This window comes from Chironomus tepperi, unplaced genomic scaffold, assembly GCF_022539635.2.
Source record: "Chironomus tepperi strain 1889 unplaced genomic scaffold, CSIRO-AGI_Ctep_v1 contig_85, whole genome shotgun sequence".
In the NCBI taxonomy this organism is placed as follows: Eukaryota; Metazoa; Arthropoda; class Insecta; order Diptera; family Chironomidae; genus Chironomus; species Chironomus tepperi.
The window spans coordinates 7,201,658-7,217,529 of record NW_027226207.1 but is presented as its reverse complement, the minus strand read 5'-3'; the positions used below and the strand labels follow the sequence as shown (position 1 = coordinate 7,217,529).

The window sequence follows — 15,872 nt, the reverse complement described above, 5'->3', positions numbered from 1 at the left end:
TTTTTGTTTGATGATTCAGAATTCTTTGGGATGAATATTGTGGATGAATCACTATGGGGCAAAATGAAAAAAAAAGGGACATTCACTTTGATTTTTGGACTTTTTGGAATCAAGACTTGAGGGTATTTTTTTCTTATAGTACATATAGCAATAGACTTGCATGCAAAATTTCAGCTCATTTGGTGCTGTTTGGTCGGTTCTGGAGCTGGTTGAAGTTGAAAAATGGTAAAAAAATGGTTTTTTCACTTCTTGTTTGACTTGAAAAGTTTCATATTTAATTAAAAGATATTGAAAAACGGTTTTTGGTTCCTAATTGTACTATATAAGAGCTTTAATTTGACATAGGACAAGGTTTATATATACTGGGTTTTAGTGGCAGGACTTGAGAAAATGTATGAAAATACCAGTAAAAAAAGCTTCAAGCGTCCGGAAAATATGCTAGTTCTCAAAAGTTTCTCATATAGACCTATTTTTTCATAAAGTACTTACTTTTACTTTTCAAAACTGAAAAAATATCCAAAATCGGTTGGTACGAACAAAAGTTATTGCATTTTTAGTTTTGGACGAATTTTTTTCTCAAAACTAATATTTCTGAGATGAATTTGGAAGATATCATTTGGAAAAAGTTTTTTAATGTTTTTTAATGTATTTAGTCATTTTAAGAAGACCTGTGAAGAAATTTTTTGAAAAAGTTCAAAACTCTCTGAGTTAGAGGTACATATGCTATTTGACGACTTGACCCTTTTTCTTATCACTAAATCGGCTATAACTTTTACATGCTAAAATATTTTTTAGTTTTGTTTTCTGTTTCTTGTAGATTATTGTAATACCTTTCCAACAATATATAATACATAATAGTTGGAAGTTGTCTTGGTCATGACAACGGACCCTGTTTGTGACTGACCCTTTTCAAAGAAATTTTCAAAAAGGTCATTTCAAAAACTAACACTTAGAAATTAAATAATGTAATTTTTTTGTGTTTTTTAGGTCAAAATATGATAGTTTTGAATCTCAAAACTCAAAAAATCTTATTTTGTAAACTTGCTGCAACTTTAGGGGCCTTCACAGGTAATACTCAGGTAGTGTCTCAATTGTCAAATATGAAACTTTTATATTGACTTTTTTTGATTGATATTCAACATTTACACTTATTTTGTGCAAAATATATCAATTTTAAAAAGTTTGGGTCGAAAAAACGTGATTTTTGACTATTTTGTTAAAAACAGGCTAAGGTAGGCCACATTTAAGGCACTCCAGTAGCCACTATGATTAAGTTCTATACATGTTTTATACATATTTATAAAGGTAATAGTAGCACCTAGTAACAACAGAAAACAGAATGCAAAAATATTGGTGCTAAAAAAAGTTATAGTCATTTGAGTGGCCAAAAAAGTGCTCAGGAGGGCAACCAGCATAGGCAAAAACACATAAATTCAAAATTTTACGTTTATTTTGACAAAAAATGCAATATTTTGAATTATTATGACAAAAAAATAATTTTTATTAAAAAAACTTCAAGAATTTCATTAAAACTTTGAATTTTTTTGTTTTTGCCTATGCTGGTTGCCCTCCTGAGCACTTTTTTGGCCACTCAAATGACTATAACTTTTTTTAGCACCAATATTTTTGCATTCTGTTTTCTGTTGTTACTAGGTGCTACTATTACCTTTATAAATATGTATAAAACATGTATAGAACTTAATCATAGTGGCTACTGGAGTGCCTTAAATGTGGCCTACCTTAGCCTGTTTTTAACAAAATAGTCAAAAATCACGTTTTTTCGACCCAAACTTTTTAAAATTGATATATTTTGCACAAAATAAGTGTAAATGTTGAATATCAATCAAAAAAAGTCAATATAAAAGTTTCATATTTGACAATTGAGACACTACCTGAGTATTACCTGTGAAGGCCCCTAAAGTTGCAGCAAGTTTACAAAATAAGATTTTTGAGTTTTGAGATTCAAAACTATCATATTTTGACCTAAAAAACACAAAAAAATTACATTATTTAATTTCTAAGTGTTAGTTTTTGAAATGACCTTTTTGAAAATTTCTTTGAAAAGGGTCAGTCACAAACAGGGTCCGTTGTCATGACCAAGACAACTTCCAACTATTATGTATTATATATTGTTGGAAAGGTATTACAATAATCTACAAGAAACAGAAAACAAAACTAAAAAATATTTTAGCATGTAAAAGTTATAGCCGATTTAGTGATAAGAAAAAGGGTCAAGTCGTCAAATAGCATATGTACCTCTAACTCAGAGAGTTTTGAACTTTTTCAAAAAATTTCTTCACAGGTCTTCTTAAAATGACTAAATACATTAAAAAACATTAAAAAACTTTTTCCAAATGATATCTTCCAAATTCATCTCAGAAATATTAGTTTTGAGAAAAAAATTCGTCCAAAACTAAAAATGCAATAACTTTTGTTCGTACCAACCGATTTTGGATATTTTTTCAGTTTTGAAAAGTAGAAAGTAAGTACTTTATGAAAAAATAGGTCTATATGAGAAACTTTTGAGAACTAGCATATTTTCCGGACGCTTGAAGCTTTTTTTACTGGTATTTTCATACATTTTCTCAAGTCCTGCCACTAAAACCCAGTATATATAAACCTTGTCCTATGTCAAATTAAAGCTCTTATATAGTACAATTAGGAACCAAAAACCGTTTTTCAATATCTTTTAATTAAATATGAAACTTTTCAAGTCAAACAAGAAGTGAAAAAAACCATTTTTTTACCATTTTTCAACTTCAACCAGCTCCAGAACCGACCAAACAGCACCAAATGAGCTGAAATTTTGCATGCAAGTCTATTGCTATATGTACTATAAGAAAAAAATACCCTCAAGTCTTGATTCCAAAAAGTCCAAAAATCAAAGTGAATGTCCCTTTTTTTTTCATTTTGCCCCATAGTGTGAATGTTTGATGGCATTTGAATGAAATTGTACGAATCAGTAGATTTAGAGCTGGATATAGTCAGCTTTAGATGTTAAGTAATACGAATACCATAAGTTGGTTAATTGATCCAATATCTGGATATGCATGATTAGTTCTTATTCCAATTTCCCAAAACGTATCTCCAATTTTTTTTATTTTATTCTTTTCCATCTCTACAATCAGCTACATCAACTAATGAGCTCATAAATTATAAATCACCAAATTTATTCATGACATCTTTAAAATTGTAAAACGAGAGCTGAATATTAAGTAGATTCCATAAAATTATCAACCATGAAGCTATTAATATGAATCTCACGTTTTTAATTTACAATCAATTAGCTGCACATATTGATGCATATCTTGGGTGCATTGGTTATCCGAAAAGAAGTAATTTGAATAATGGATGTGGATAGAAATTTATTGATAATCTGTAGATTTGGATGATTGGTGAGTGGATTAAATGATTTAGAAAATGTAGTTTGGTGGTCTCATTATTAAAATTTTGAAGATTGGAATGACTGCGGAATGGAATGGCAAGTTAATGTCCAGTTGATGACTAGTACAATCGATAAAGAAAGTAATGCAGTTGGCATCGGTTATTGACAAACGGTTGCCAGTGATGGAGCCAGTTTCAGACGCAAACTAAGGAAAGCAATGGATCTGTCCGTGCAGCGAATTAAGTATGGTAAAATTATGACAATTTACAGCAGCAGCTACACCTCACCATTAGACAGATAAGAATGCCAATTCCCCCAACTCAAACCAAGCAAATCATTCACCAAAACCAAGTCAATGAACGTCTAACCAATTCACAACACAACATCCAAGTCAAAGACACCAAAAATATTTTTGCATATTAATTTTACACGATTTTTAAGGTAAATTTCCATTATCACCTTTTTGTATTCAAATTCCAATATGACAATAATTTAATAAAACAAGTCAAACGCGCTTCAAAAATTAATTCAGGAAATATGAAAACAGAAATCAAGTTCAGAATCAGAACAAGAGAATTTACAGTTTACGAAAAAAAATTATTTATGCGACACCTACGTCCTTAAATTAGCACACGTGCAGAGAACATTCAGTTTGTTTATGTAGACAGCTTGCATGTTGGGGCTGTGGAATTTATTTTCTATGTTCTGTTCATTATTGAATGTTTTTTGATTGATCATAACTTTTTGCTGCTGTTTGATTAATGTTTTTGTAAAAATAATAAATATTGTTACATGCCACAGGAATTAGAACTTTTTTTTTGAAATATTGCAATATATTGACAGGATTTTGATTGATTTTGTGATAGTTTTTGGTATTTTTAAGGAGGAAAACTATGGAAAGTGCTGTAAATTGATCAAGTTGTTGGGAAAAGAAGTTAATGGCAGTTAAGTCCTTCTAAGGAATGTAAGGAGATAATCTGTGCTAAAGATAATTTGACTAGATGATCATTGGAACATATTTGGAGTCTATAAAGTCACTTTTAAATAATTATATCATTATTGACCGGTTTCTTGGGTAAATTTGAGGTTGTTTCCTTGTGTATCCAAGAATATATTCAAGAATCCAGCACGAGGAGCCTAGCAAGGATGAAAAAGACTTCAATATCACCATATTTGCCAATTATCCATGTGCTTTTCTAATAAATTCCCCCTAAACTCCCAAAAAATCCCTCCAAAACTCACCAAAACACCTCAAAAATTCCTCAACCATCAACAATTTTCACCCCAATTAATTAAATTAACAACCTTTTATCCACAACAATCAAATCTCGTTTATTACCTTTTTATTTCAAACCAAATAAACGCAAACAACGGAAGCAAGTCTGCGATTTTATTGTCTGTAATCTAATTTTATGACACACAACTTTATTTTCTTTTACTGACCACTTTTTGTAATTTAACTTTTAAAAGAGCTTGCGATGGCTTTGAAAGCTAATTTTTTTTTGGTATGTTTTGTTTGACTTTTTGCCTGATTGGATGTTTTATTGTGGACAAGAAGTGATTATAGGATAAAAAAAATGCATAAGAGTCTGTTTTAAGAGAATCCGTAGCAGTCACTAAATTCGGTTCACACTTCCATTCAATTCCAAATTATTCATCACTTCAAATAACCTTGAACATTAGATAAAGTCACAAATCTCCTTAAACATTTCCTGATTCAATCTCAACAAAATCATTCACATTCCACAAAATTGCATTATTATTTTTGTTAATGCCTGTATGATATCAGATATCATACTTCATACCCCCAAGACTGAATAAAAACATATTATACTGCAATTTTCGTCATTTTCTATCATTAATGTACAATACCCTTAGGCTGTAATGTCTTTTGATTATAATGGAATGTAAGCTACCTAATTTATTGACTCGAATCGTTCCTCTAAGGCAGTGATGGGGAATCTGTGTGATGCGGTGCTCCAAAATGATTGGAAATGCTATGATCCGTATGCTGTGTGCAGTTACGGTAGAGACTAACCTTCAAAATGTGCAATAAGAATAAAATGTTGCCCAGCACTGCTCTAAGGTAAGATCTTTGAAAATAATGTTAACAAAAAGACTGCATAGGAAGTAAAATTATAAACGAGTGGCTTCTTCTTTGCACACAGACTCTTAATGAAGAGGCACTTCACATATCTCAAGAATATTTATTTCTCACGACTTTTTTTTATTATTTTGTTTTGTAACTTTTTATTGAAGTAAGAAGAAATTGAAATGTAATGCTGATGATAGGGAAGCGAGCATATTTTCTAAGTATGTTGAAATATGATATTTATGATGTGAGTTTGATGCTATGCGGCGTATAAAAATTGTTGGTAAAATGAAGAGAATGAAGGAATTTTTTGTTCTATTGAGCATTAAATTGGCTGTGCAAAAAATAAGAAAATGCTGCTTTATTGGGCGGATTCTGTTAAAAATTGATAATCAGTAATTGAAAGAAAATGAATTTTAAATTGTTGAGTATGAGAGTTGGGATGAGTTTTTGTGAGTTCCTTGAGGATGTTTTGTTTTTTAAATTTCTGAGGTTATGCTTATATTCTCGATCGGCATAAATTGTTCATGGCAGCCAAGTGCCAATTCTCATTTTAACAGTCATAAAAATTGCAATTTGGTTGCCTTGTGTTTTATTTAAATTTCATGATTTATCGACAAATACTCTAAACTGAGACCTAGCCCGAGACTACCCAGGAAGAACTCTTAATAACTGTTTTCAATCTCCAGAAAATTCTCAAGTCGTCCTCGATTATAGATGAATTAGAATTTGAAGAGATTTTGAACTTAACTCTCCAATGAAGCAGGTGTGGTGCCAATATTAGTCAAATTAAAGCATAGATCTAGCTTTTAGCTTGACTACAGGCCACAAAACACATTTCTTACCTCTTTTCCATTTGGTTCAAGTCCCGAAAGGTACAAGACAGTCGTTGAATCATAGCTCATTCACTTTGTTAACGACAGAATGTAATCAAACGATAAAACAGCTAGAAATCACCTTGATATGCAACGACGCAGTCGATAGAGATGATAATGCACTTGGGATCGATAATTGGCAAGCGGATATCAGCGATAGAGCCTGATTCAGACACAACCTAAGGGAGGACATGGATAATAACTGATCTGCATGACCAACAAAGTAAGTAAGGAAGTAAAATCTTCTTGACTACTGTTTTTGGACCACTTTGACGTCTAAAACTGAGATTTTCTGCATTTAGGCATTCAAAAACACTTTAAACGATTAAAACTGATCCTGATACCCAACCAGACACAACAAAGTTACATAATAACAAAAAAATCCCACAAACAACATCATTTCCTCCACAATATTTGCTCTACAATCTGGAAAACATCCAACAATCATCTCACAAAACACTTTGTAATTCAATTTAAATCTCCAGACACACAACAACATCCTCAAACTCAATAAACATCACAAAATCAAATTATTTGCAAATTCAATGTCACCACAGTGTGAAGATCGTCAAAATTATCATTTTTGATTGATTTCAATTTTAAATCACAATCCGAACTTCAAGTGCTCTTGTCAAAATTTCCATGTCAACCGCATACGAAAAGGTTATCAGTTGACATTGACCGTTATGTATGAATAATGACTTACTTTATATTCAGAATGGAATTTTGTGCTATAATTCACTCACACGATAAGTATGGGTTAATTAAATGCTGATGATTAAGCATTACTTATGAATATTCTAATTAGAAACTACTTTCGATTAAGCTATAATGTTATAGTATTGCAAATGTTTGTCGCGTGTATTATCGTGACTTGATCGTGACATGTTTATTGCCACTGGAAATGTTTATTAGTCATTATGAATTGAGTCAGGGATGTATGAAGTGGTTTTTGATGGGTTAAGGATGGTTTTGGTGAGTTTTTTGAGGTTAGGGTCTAATTTTGGAATTTTTTTTGAGGTTAGGGTCTAGTGGTTGGAATTATTTTCGAGGTTAGGGCTGAATTTTGAAATTTTTTCTAGGTTAGGGCTAAATTTTTGAATTTTTCTAGGTTAGGATTGAATTTTAAAACTTTTTCTAGGTTAGGATTGAATTTTGGAATATATTTCTAGGTTAGGATTTAATTTCGGAATATTTTTCTAGGTAAGGGTATAATTTTGGGAATTTTTCTAGGTAAGGGTCGAATTTAAGAATAGTATTCTAGGTTAGGGTTGAATTTTGGAATTATTTTTCTAGGTTAAAGCCAAATTTTGGATTTTTTTTTAAGTTAGGGTTGAATTTTGGAATTTTTTTAGGTTCGGGTCAAATTTTAGAATTTTTCTAGGTTAAGGTTGAATTTTGGAACATTTTTTCTAGATTAGAATCAAATTTTGAATTTTTTTAGGGGTTTCCATCCCTGCTCCCCTGACTACATCCAAATCTGTTGTCAAAAAATCACTATTTCTGTTGCTTAATCAAATTATTGCAAATTTATTTTTCATCTCATTCTCACATTTTTGTTTGCTTATTTAATTCTCATTTTTTGCAACTTATTGACGTTATTTCTGCTTCAAGTATTGCATAAAGTCGGCATTTGAGAAGCGGTTTGAAGGAAAACTTGCCGACTTGCCGTTTCATTTACTAGACATAATAAAGCTTTTAAGATGATTATATTTTTGTAGTAAGTGCATAAAGTTGTCAAAATGATGTCGCTGTGCATTCAGTTGTGATTAATGTAATATTTTGCTCGTAAATATGTCATAAGTGAGTGATTAATGCATCATAATATAAATTGGATGTGAACTTGATGTTATAATCAGTAGGAGTTGGAGAGGCTGTTTGATGTGGTTCCGGTGGAGTTTATAGATGGAATTTGTAGGGTTTTAGATATATTAATGCTTAGAAATAGCTTAAAATTGAGTAAAATTGAAAGTTAAGCACATTCCCGACCTAAACTTCAATACCTCAAGACATCAGCTCTTTTAACTTCAAAATCCCAACTTCCATAGCCATTATCATAAATAAGTATGACGAAAAATATGTAAATTTAACAGCATAAATTACACTATATTAAAATATTACATTTTTAAAGGTTCGAGCACATATTGATGATAGTAATTTATTACATTTTGAACCTTAAAATTGATGCTCAACATAATGTAAATGCCTTTCGACTAGACATAATTATAGTGATATATTTTATCGTGTTTATGAGATAATCTCAGAATTTTATGCATCGAATCTCTCCCAAAAAAGAGTATCCAACATCAATTTATGCAGCATAAAATTGCCGAAAAAAAAAGAAATTTTCCGGTTCTCATGAAGTCAAACGCCTGACTGTCTTCTTTTTCTGTCATGATTCAAAAGATTTCATTGTTGCGGAGCACGTTGGAGTATTGTGAGAATGAGGAACAATGCGAGGCACTGAAATGTGTGATTGATTTCTTATGAAAAGACATTGAAGAAAATGGCTTTAGAAATGACTTTATGGAAGTTGGTTTTTGATGACTTTTAGGAAGAATTTGTGGATATTCTGTGAATAAATTGTTATTGTGATCTTTGAGGGGAATTTTGGAAGAATTTATTGAATTTTTTGGGCGAAAAAGTTCCAGAGTTGGCAACTGACTGCCCATGGCAGATGATATTCGTGGGCCTTGGGTCTATTGACGTCGATTAATTGCCAACTCTGAATAGTTCACATCTGATTCATCCGAATTCCCCCTAATACCCAACTTCCCATAGATCACACAAACCCAAAAAAACGCTCTATTAACTCCCATTATGGATTATTACAAAGCACTGACCATATATCATAATGTTGTAACTATACTGTGCGAGTTTTTCTATTTTATTAATTTTAATTAAACGTCGTCAGCTCAATTTTTTATGGTGTTACCCTAGCGCCAAAATGGCAAGATTTTTGGACGATATTGCCAGAATTCGAATGCAAGATTTTTGTCCGAGAACGATTTTTGCCAGACTTTGCAAGATTTTCCATACATTGAAAATCCTTAACTGCACGACAATGCAAGAAAACAGCTATAAATCGGACCGATTTTTTTTGTCGGTCCGATTTTTGAAAGATTTTGCCAGACAAATCGTCCATAACTTGATCAACTTGCATACAAGTTATGGACGATTTTTGCCAGATTTTGGAAGATATTGCAAGATTTTTAATTAAAAAATTTTAAAAATTATATTTTTCCCAACTTTTTTTTCTTTTTCTCATATACTTCACAAGCTTATTAATCTTTTTAAAACCTTTTATACTCGTCCGATTTTTGCCAGATTAAGCCAGATTTGTCTTGGGATTCGAACCGTGGATCGCTTGATTTGAAAATTGTTTGATGTCCTACACTTAACCGCTGAGCTACCGCTATCTGAAATTATATAACTTTATGTATGGCAAAAGACATATATAAGTTACTAATGAATTTCAAGTATGAATTATAGTTATATTTTGATTTTAACTTTTCGAATTAAATTTATCATGTACTTATTGAAAAAAAAAATTTTTTTACATTTTCAAAATGTTTAGTTTAAGTGTATTTTATTCAGTTCTTGTTCATATGTGAATGAATTGAATTTGTTAAGATTCGGAAGTTGGTTTTTTTAACGTATGGCGTTATCAATAATTTGTAATTAGTTTGTTTTTTAATTCTATATCATAATCTAGATAAAGAATCGAGATTGGAAGCTGGTTGTCGAATTCCCTTTATGCAATATAGTCATCTAATAATCAAATAATTTTGGGTTTAAAATCAAGTTAATTTAATAACGAGACACCGAAATCTCTACTTCTAGTTAATCTAGTAAAAAAATGTACGGCATAATCTGGTTCAAATCAAAAATTTATAACTTATAAGATTTTCTAAAAATTTCAAAAAAAATTCAAAAAATATCTGGCAAAATCGTTCAAGAATCTTTCAATTTCTGTCAGATATTCGAAAGACTTTTTCATCCGATTTTTGAAAGATTTATCTTGCACAATCGGACCGAAAACTGGAAGATATTTCGGACGTTTTATCAAAAATTATGTCTGGCAAATTCTGGCAAAAGTCGGACATATAAGATTCGTCAGATTTTTGCCAGAAAATGCAAGATTTTTTTTCTTGCAATATCGTCCAAAAATCTTTCAAAATCGGACGGAGTTTTTCGTGCGAAAAAAAATCGTCCAATATCTTGCAAAAATCTGGCAAAATCGGACGGACAAAAAAAGTCTGGCGAAAATCTTTCCATTTTGGCTCAAGGGTATAGCATAGAATAACCATTAATCACTGTTCACAGCTCTTTTTTTTGTACAAACAAACACAAAAAAAATAATTTCACAGTTTAGTTTATTATTTTTATTATTGTACGTCCAACAAAACATCAATGGCTAAAAAAAAAAATTTGTGTGCCATTAAAATGAGATCAATGTTTGCTTATGGAAATCGATACATGCGATATTGAAACTGTTACTTTTTTTTTGTGTGTGCTTTTTTCTAGAGCGGAATGATTAATCGCGAGTTGGTTTTTGACAGTTTGCAGAATTTTTATAGGAACTTTGTATAATGAAGAATATTTTTAGAATTTAATAGAAATGGGGAGATTAGTCAGGCAATGACGTCAAGTAGACCTTTCAGTAGAGCAAAGTAGTTCAAGGTTGCATCTTTGATGTTGCTGGTACTGCAGTAAAGTCTTCAAGGGGTTGGTTCTAATCTGCTATGTCAGCTTGATAAATAATTCATGGCAAAATCAGTTTCAACTAACCAGACACTGGCCAAATCTTTTATTTTAATCTCTTTTGGTTTCTGGGTTTTTTGTATAAAATTTAGTAAAATACCCTAGCGGCTATAAGTAGTTACAGAATGTCAAAATCAATATAAAATGCAGAAAGCTCACAAGTTTGTAGTTCCTCTCAATATAGACGTCAACATGCTACCAACAATCACAATTTCATACTAACCATCATTCCCAAACAATCCCCAATGTTGTTTGACAAAGAAAACATTATTTTTATTGGGAGGCATAAATTCTCCGCATTTAAATATGATACAGAACAATTTTGTTTCTGTGTGTCTGGTGAATTTTTCAAAGGAAAATAATTGGCTTGTTGTACTTTTTTGTATTCATATTTCGAAATAATATTCTTAATGTGAAGTCAATGAACGAGCAATTATTGTTAGTAAAGTTTATTGGTTTTCTGGAAATCGATCGCTAAAGCCATCTGGATGTGATTATTAAGTGGAATTTGAATTTAAAGCGAATTTGATGTTGTTTTTTTGTGGCGATGATGTTTATTTTGTTGGAATGTTTGGACGGAATTTGGATTAGTTTGACTTGATTTGGTGTCGATAGATTGGCAATAAATTCTAAGGAGTCAATCGCAGAGCTTGAAGTCTACTCAAAGTTTGTATGGATTCGAATAGATTTGAGTCGACTTTTCCATACAAAGTCCGAGTCGATTTCGAATTTTATCTAGCTCTAAGTAAGGTTATGTCAAACTAGGCATATATCCGGCATCAAATCGCCATGTCCCGTCCTCAGGCTTCATTCCGAGCCTTAATATCATCATCTTCCATCCCATAATGCCCTTCACTATCCCATAAAACACCACAGCCATTCTCAAGCCACATAATCACCATCGATCACCCAAAACAGCACAGAAACATAAAATATAATTATTAAATTGATATTTCCTTGAAACATATCCACAAAGTAAATTCGCATGAAACGCCACAAACACCCAATATCATTTAACATTACACAGTGTTATCATAAACCTCCATTACCGCTATAAATTTCAATTGATGCTGTTCCTGTTTCATTAAATATTTTTTTGCTCTCCAATGGCCATATATAGTCGCGATATGAATGAGTGTGAAAACACAGTCAATAGCGATCGGCTATAGTTATCTGAGACAGCGCACACAAAATATATGGATATAGTGCATTTAATAATAATTCCTTTTTTTCTAAATAAATAACTCAATACCTAAAATGTATGAGAATCGCACGAGATACACACACGCATTTTATTCGGTATGCAGCATATAACAAAAAAAGAAGGAAGTAAATGAAAGAATGAGCATTAAAAAGAACCTGTTTTATGGTTTCATTCATTCTGATTGCATTTCGCGCGATATCCATGCATGGATCATGTGAAATTTTTTTATTCCATCTTAATTCATTCTCAATGAAGGTTCAGCTATAATCTTTTTTAAATTATTCGATTACATGGGAAATTAATGCACATGCCAATAAATTTATTTAACTTAAAGTCTGACTTTTTTTCTTCACATTAAGAATAATTTTAGCAGAAGCCAGAAAAGAGTATGAATCTGGAAATGAGTGACTATCATGTTTCTGCTATGCACGACGGGATGCAAAATGAGATGGAAGTTGAGTTTTGAGAGAATTTTATGACTTAATAGCTTTTAGTTGTTTTTATGAGTTTTCTGGGAATGGAAAATAATGACGAATTTATGTGATTTTCATGGAATTGGGATAATTTTGGAAAAATTAGTAATCAGCCCTAGTATGGCGCCATAAGGGTCCATTTGTCTAGTTAACTAGGGCTGAAGAACGGCAGCTTCAATACTATCTCTATCAACAGCTCCGTCTAGATAGACGTCGCCTAAAACTACCTTTATATCTGAATATCGCTTGCCAATTCCCAATTCCAAGTGCCCAGATATACTATAAATTCTGATACAACACCTATAAATCTCTAAATAGCATCATAAAAATCCATTGTTTTCTAACTTCATCCACTACCGAATTACTCGAGCCACCAAAAAATTTCATCCAAATGCTGCTTTTTTTCATGATTAATTAATTTATGTTAACAAGCACAGCATGTGGATTTTTAATTTAATATCCAATTTAATGGAGATAACAAAAGAAAAAGTCGATGATGATGTTCACGATGAATGCATTTACAAAATAAAAATCTCATTTTTCATGCATAAGTGAGTGGGATGGTTGTGCCAGTTATTTTATTTGAATTCAGTCGATTGACTTTTTTGTAAAAGAGAAATTTTTTGGTTGGATCTCAATAATATTATAATGAAAATCATCTGTGATGACTATGGCTGTACTATAAATAGATCAGATTTAACACAACTGGAAGCGATCTTGGAATGTAAAGGAATTAAGCAAAAACAAATAAATTTTGGATTAAAAAATCATTTCTAATTTAGTTTGAAGTTCTTACGCACAAACTATTCCAAATGTCGACCTTGAGACTTAAAGTCGAAATGTGTATCTAGTGTATGTATTTCATCTAATCGGTTCTTTTGTTTTTATTAATTCTAAATCAAGGTTTTCTTCTTACTTCATGTAAATATTTGAAAGAAAAATGTATCAGCATTACTGTTTGATCTTTTTCGTGTGATATGGGTGTGGATAGGAGCTAGACACTTTGACATGCAATTTATTAGAAATTTTGGCGTTTGTTGGTGAATGATATCTTGTAACTTTTGAAGTTCTGTCGATTGGTACATATTGTAATGTTGAATTTACGGCTGGGAAACTAATTGTATAATTAGAATCATGCATCGGCTACTTGGCAGTAGCGTTCAACGATGTAGCCACACGGTTGGCTATTTGTATCTCGAGAATACAATTTCGAGAACCTTTGGTTAGCAAATCCTGACCAGACCGACACAAAGCTACATCTGGCAACTAAACAGATTTCTAATTAAATCCGCTAAAATGACCGTAATGATGAGTAACTACAAACAGACCACATCCACACCACCATTCCGCCTCATTACCTCAACAACTGTGACATCTTCGCATTAAAACAATGACTAGCTGTAGCTACTAAGAAATTTAAAACCCTCAGCAATTGCTGATGATTCCTCATTACCATCCATGATAAATTACCTAAGGTAATTAGTCTGTTTGTATTATTCATGAGAAGTTCATTATATTTAATTAATTGTCTTGAAATTCTCGTCGATGCACACTTTTTTTCTATCTACATCATACTCGACAGAAGTTGTCAGTTGTGGATTGATGTGCATCTGTAAAAATATTAAAAAATATTTCACAGCATGTCGATTTGCAGGTCGAGTTGCTCTACATTTTTTATGTATCTACATGTGTGAAACATTTGTACAAGTATCGTAGGTCATTAAAATACAGAAAAAAAAGTACATAAATATTGATGCTTTTCATCTTCTTTGTTCGTTGACTTAAATTGCTTCACCGTCTCGCGTCTTTTTTTGCAGTGAATTGATGAATTATAGAGTCTGGGGATTGAAGATTTTGAATTATAAGAATTAAAAGGTAATGAACGCAATACAAAAGTCATCAATCACATCAAGTGGATGGGAAATAAAGCCGATGATCACGATAATCTAATTATTGTTTCGTTAACGTATGAGAATTGAGCTCTTATGGTGATTTTGGGAGAATTATGGAATGAACTTCAGGTGACATCTAATGTAATTGAGGTCGTGGATCGTAATTTGGTCTGTAACCGATCGGCACATATTGAAATGTTGCCACCACGGCGACGAGTGGCGACACATTTTTTCAATATGTGTCGATCGGGGTATCGTCAACTGTGTCTTGATTTTGACTAGATCTTAAGAATGTTCCCAATTTGAGCACATTTTTTGGCTATTCCTAACTCATATACTTTATTGTGATTTAAGCATTCCCTAAAAAACAGTGTCAGCCTCCATTTATCCCTAACAGGCAAAAAGCAAGCTTTCCTGGTACAAAAAGACCAACACGGTATCTAAAACCGGTCACTTTACCTGCTAAGCAGGTTGTCTCACTATCTTTGGACATCAAACCCTTCAACATCTTCTCCATCCATCCAGTCACCTTCATTTCCGCGAATTCTCATAACATCCATCAAATTCATTAGCAAAATATCAAATGACGAGTATCGTTGAGTCAACAATGGTAATTTATGGACAAAAGAACACACTCTTGTTAGTTCCAATAATACAAAAAAAACATCAAAAGCGAATCTCATTCAAATGACGTAAATAAAAGGAAATGTTCTTTTTTTGTCAACTTCTTAAGAAAAGAGCAGACCACAAAAAGTATATAAATTTCAACATTTTGTGGGTAGATGTAAATGACTTGATTACCATAATAGAGATAGATTCGTGAAATGTTCTCATGAATGATCCAAATATTGATGGAATTTTCAAAGTCGGGCTATTAAGTGATTATAGAGAAAGCATTAATTGGTCGTAATTTTTGGATTTGAGGCTTAAAATTTGGCAGGGAATGTTAAGTGCTGATTGAAATTTGAATTTTTGTGGATTATTCTAATTAAATTAGAGCATTTGTGGGTAAGTTAAAGCAGAGAAAGCAAATAATTTAAGATTTTAGAGACATAAGTAGGCAGACTCGTGGAACTGACATAGAAAAATTTCAAAATTTTACTTAATTTATTTCCCCATAAATTCACATCATGTCCACCCATATTAAATTAATTAAATCACCTAAAATCCCTTCACAAATCCAAAAA

General features: G+C 31.8%; 1 protein-coding gene across 5 annotated transcripts in view; it reads right to left on the bottom strand.

The window, feature by feature from the left end:
* Positions 1 to 15,872, bottom strand: part of LOC139086341 (CD151 antigen-like) — a 46,898-nt gene that overhangs the window by 21,905 nt on the left and 9,121 nt on the right. The gene's annotated exons all lie outside the window — the stretch shown is intronic.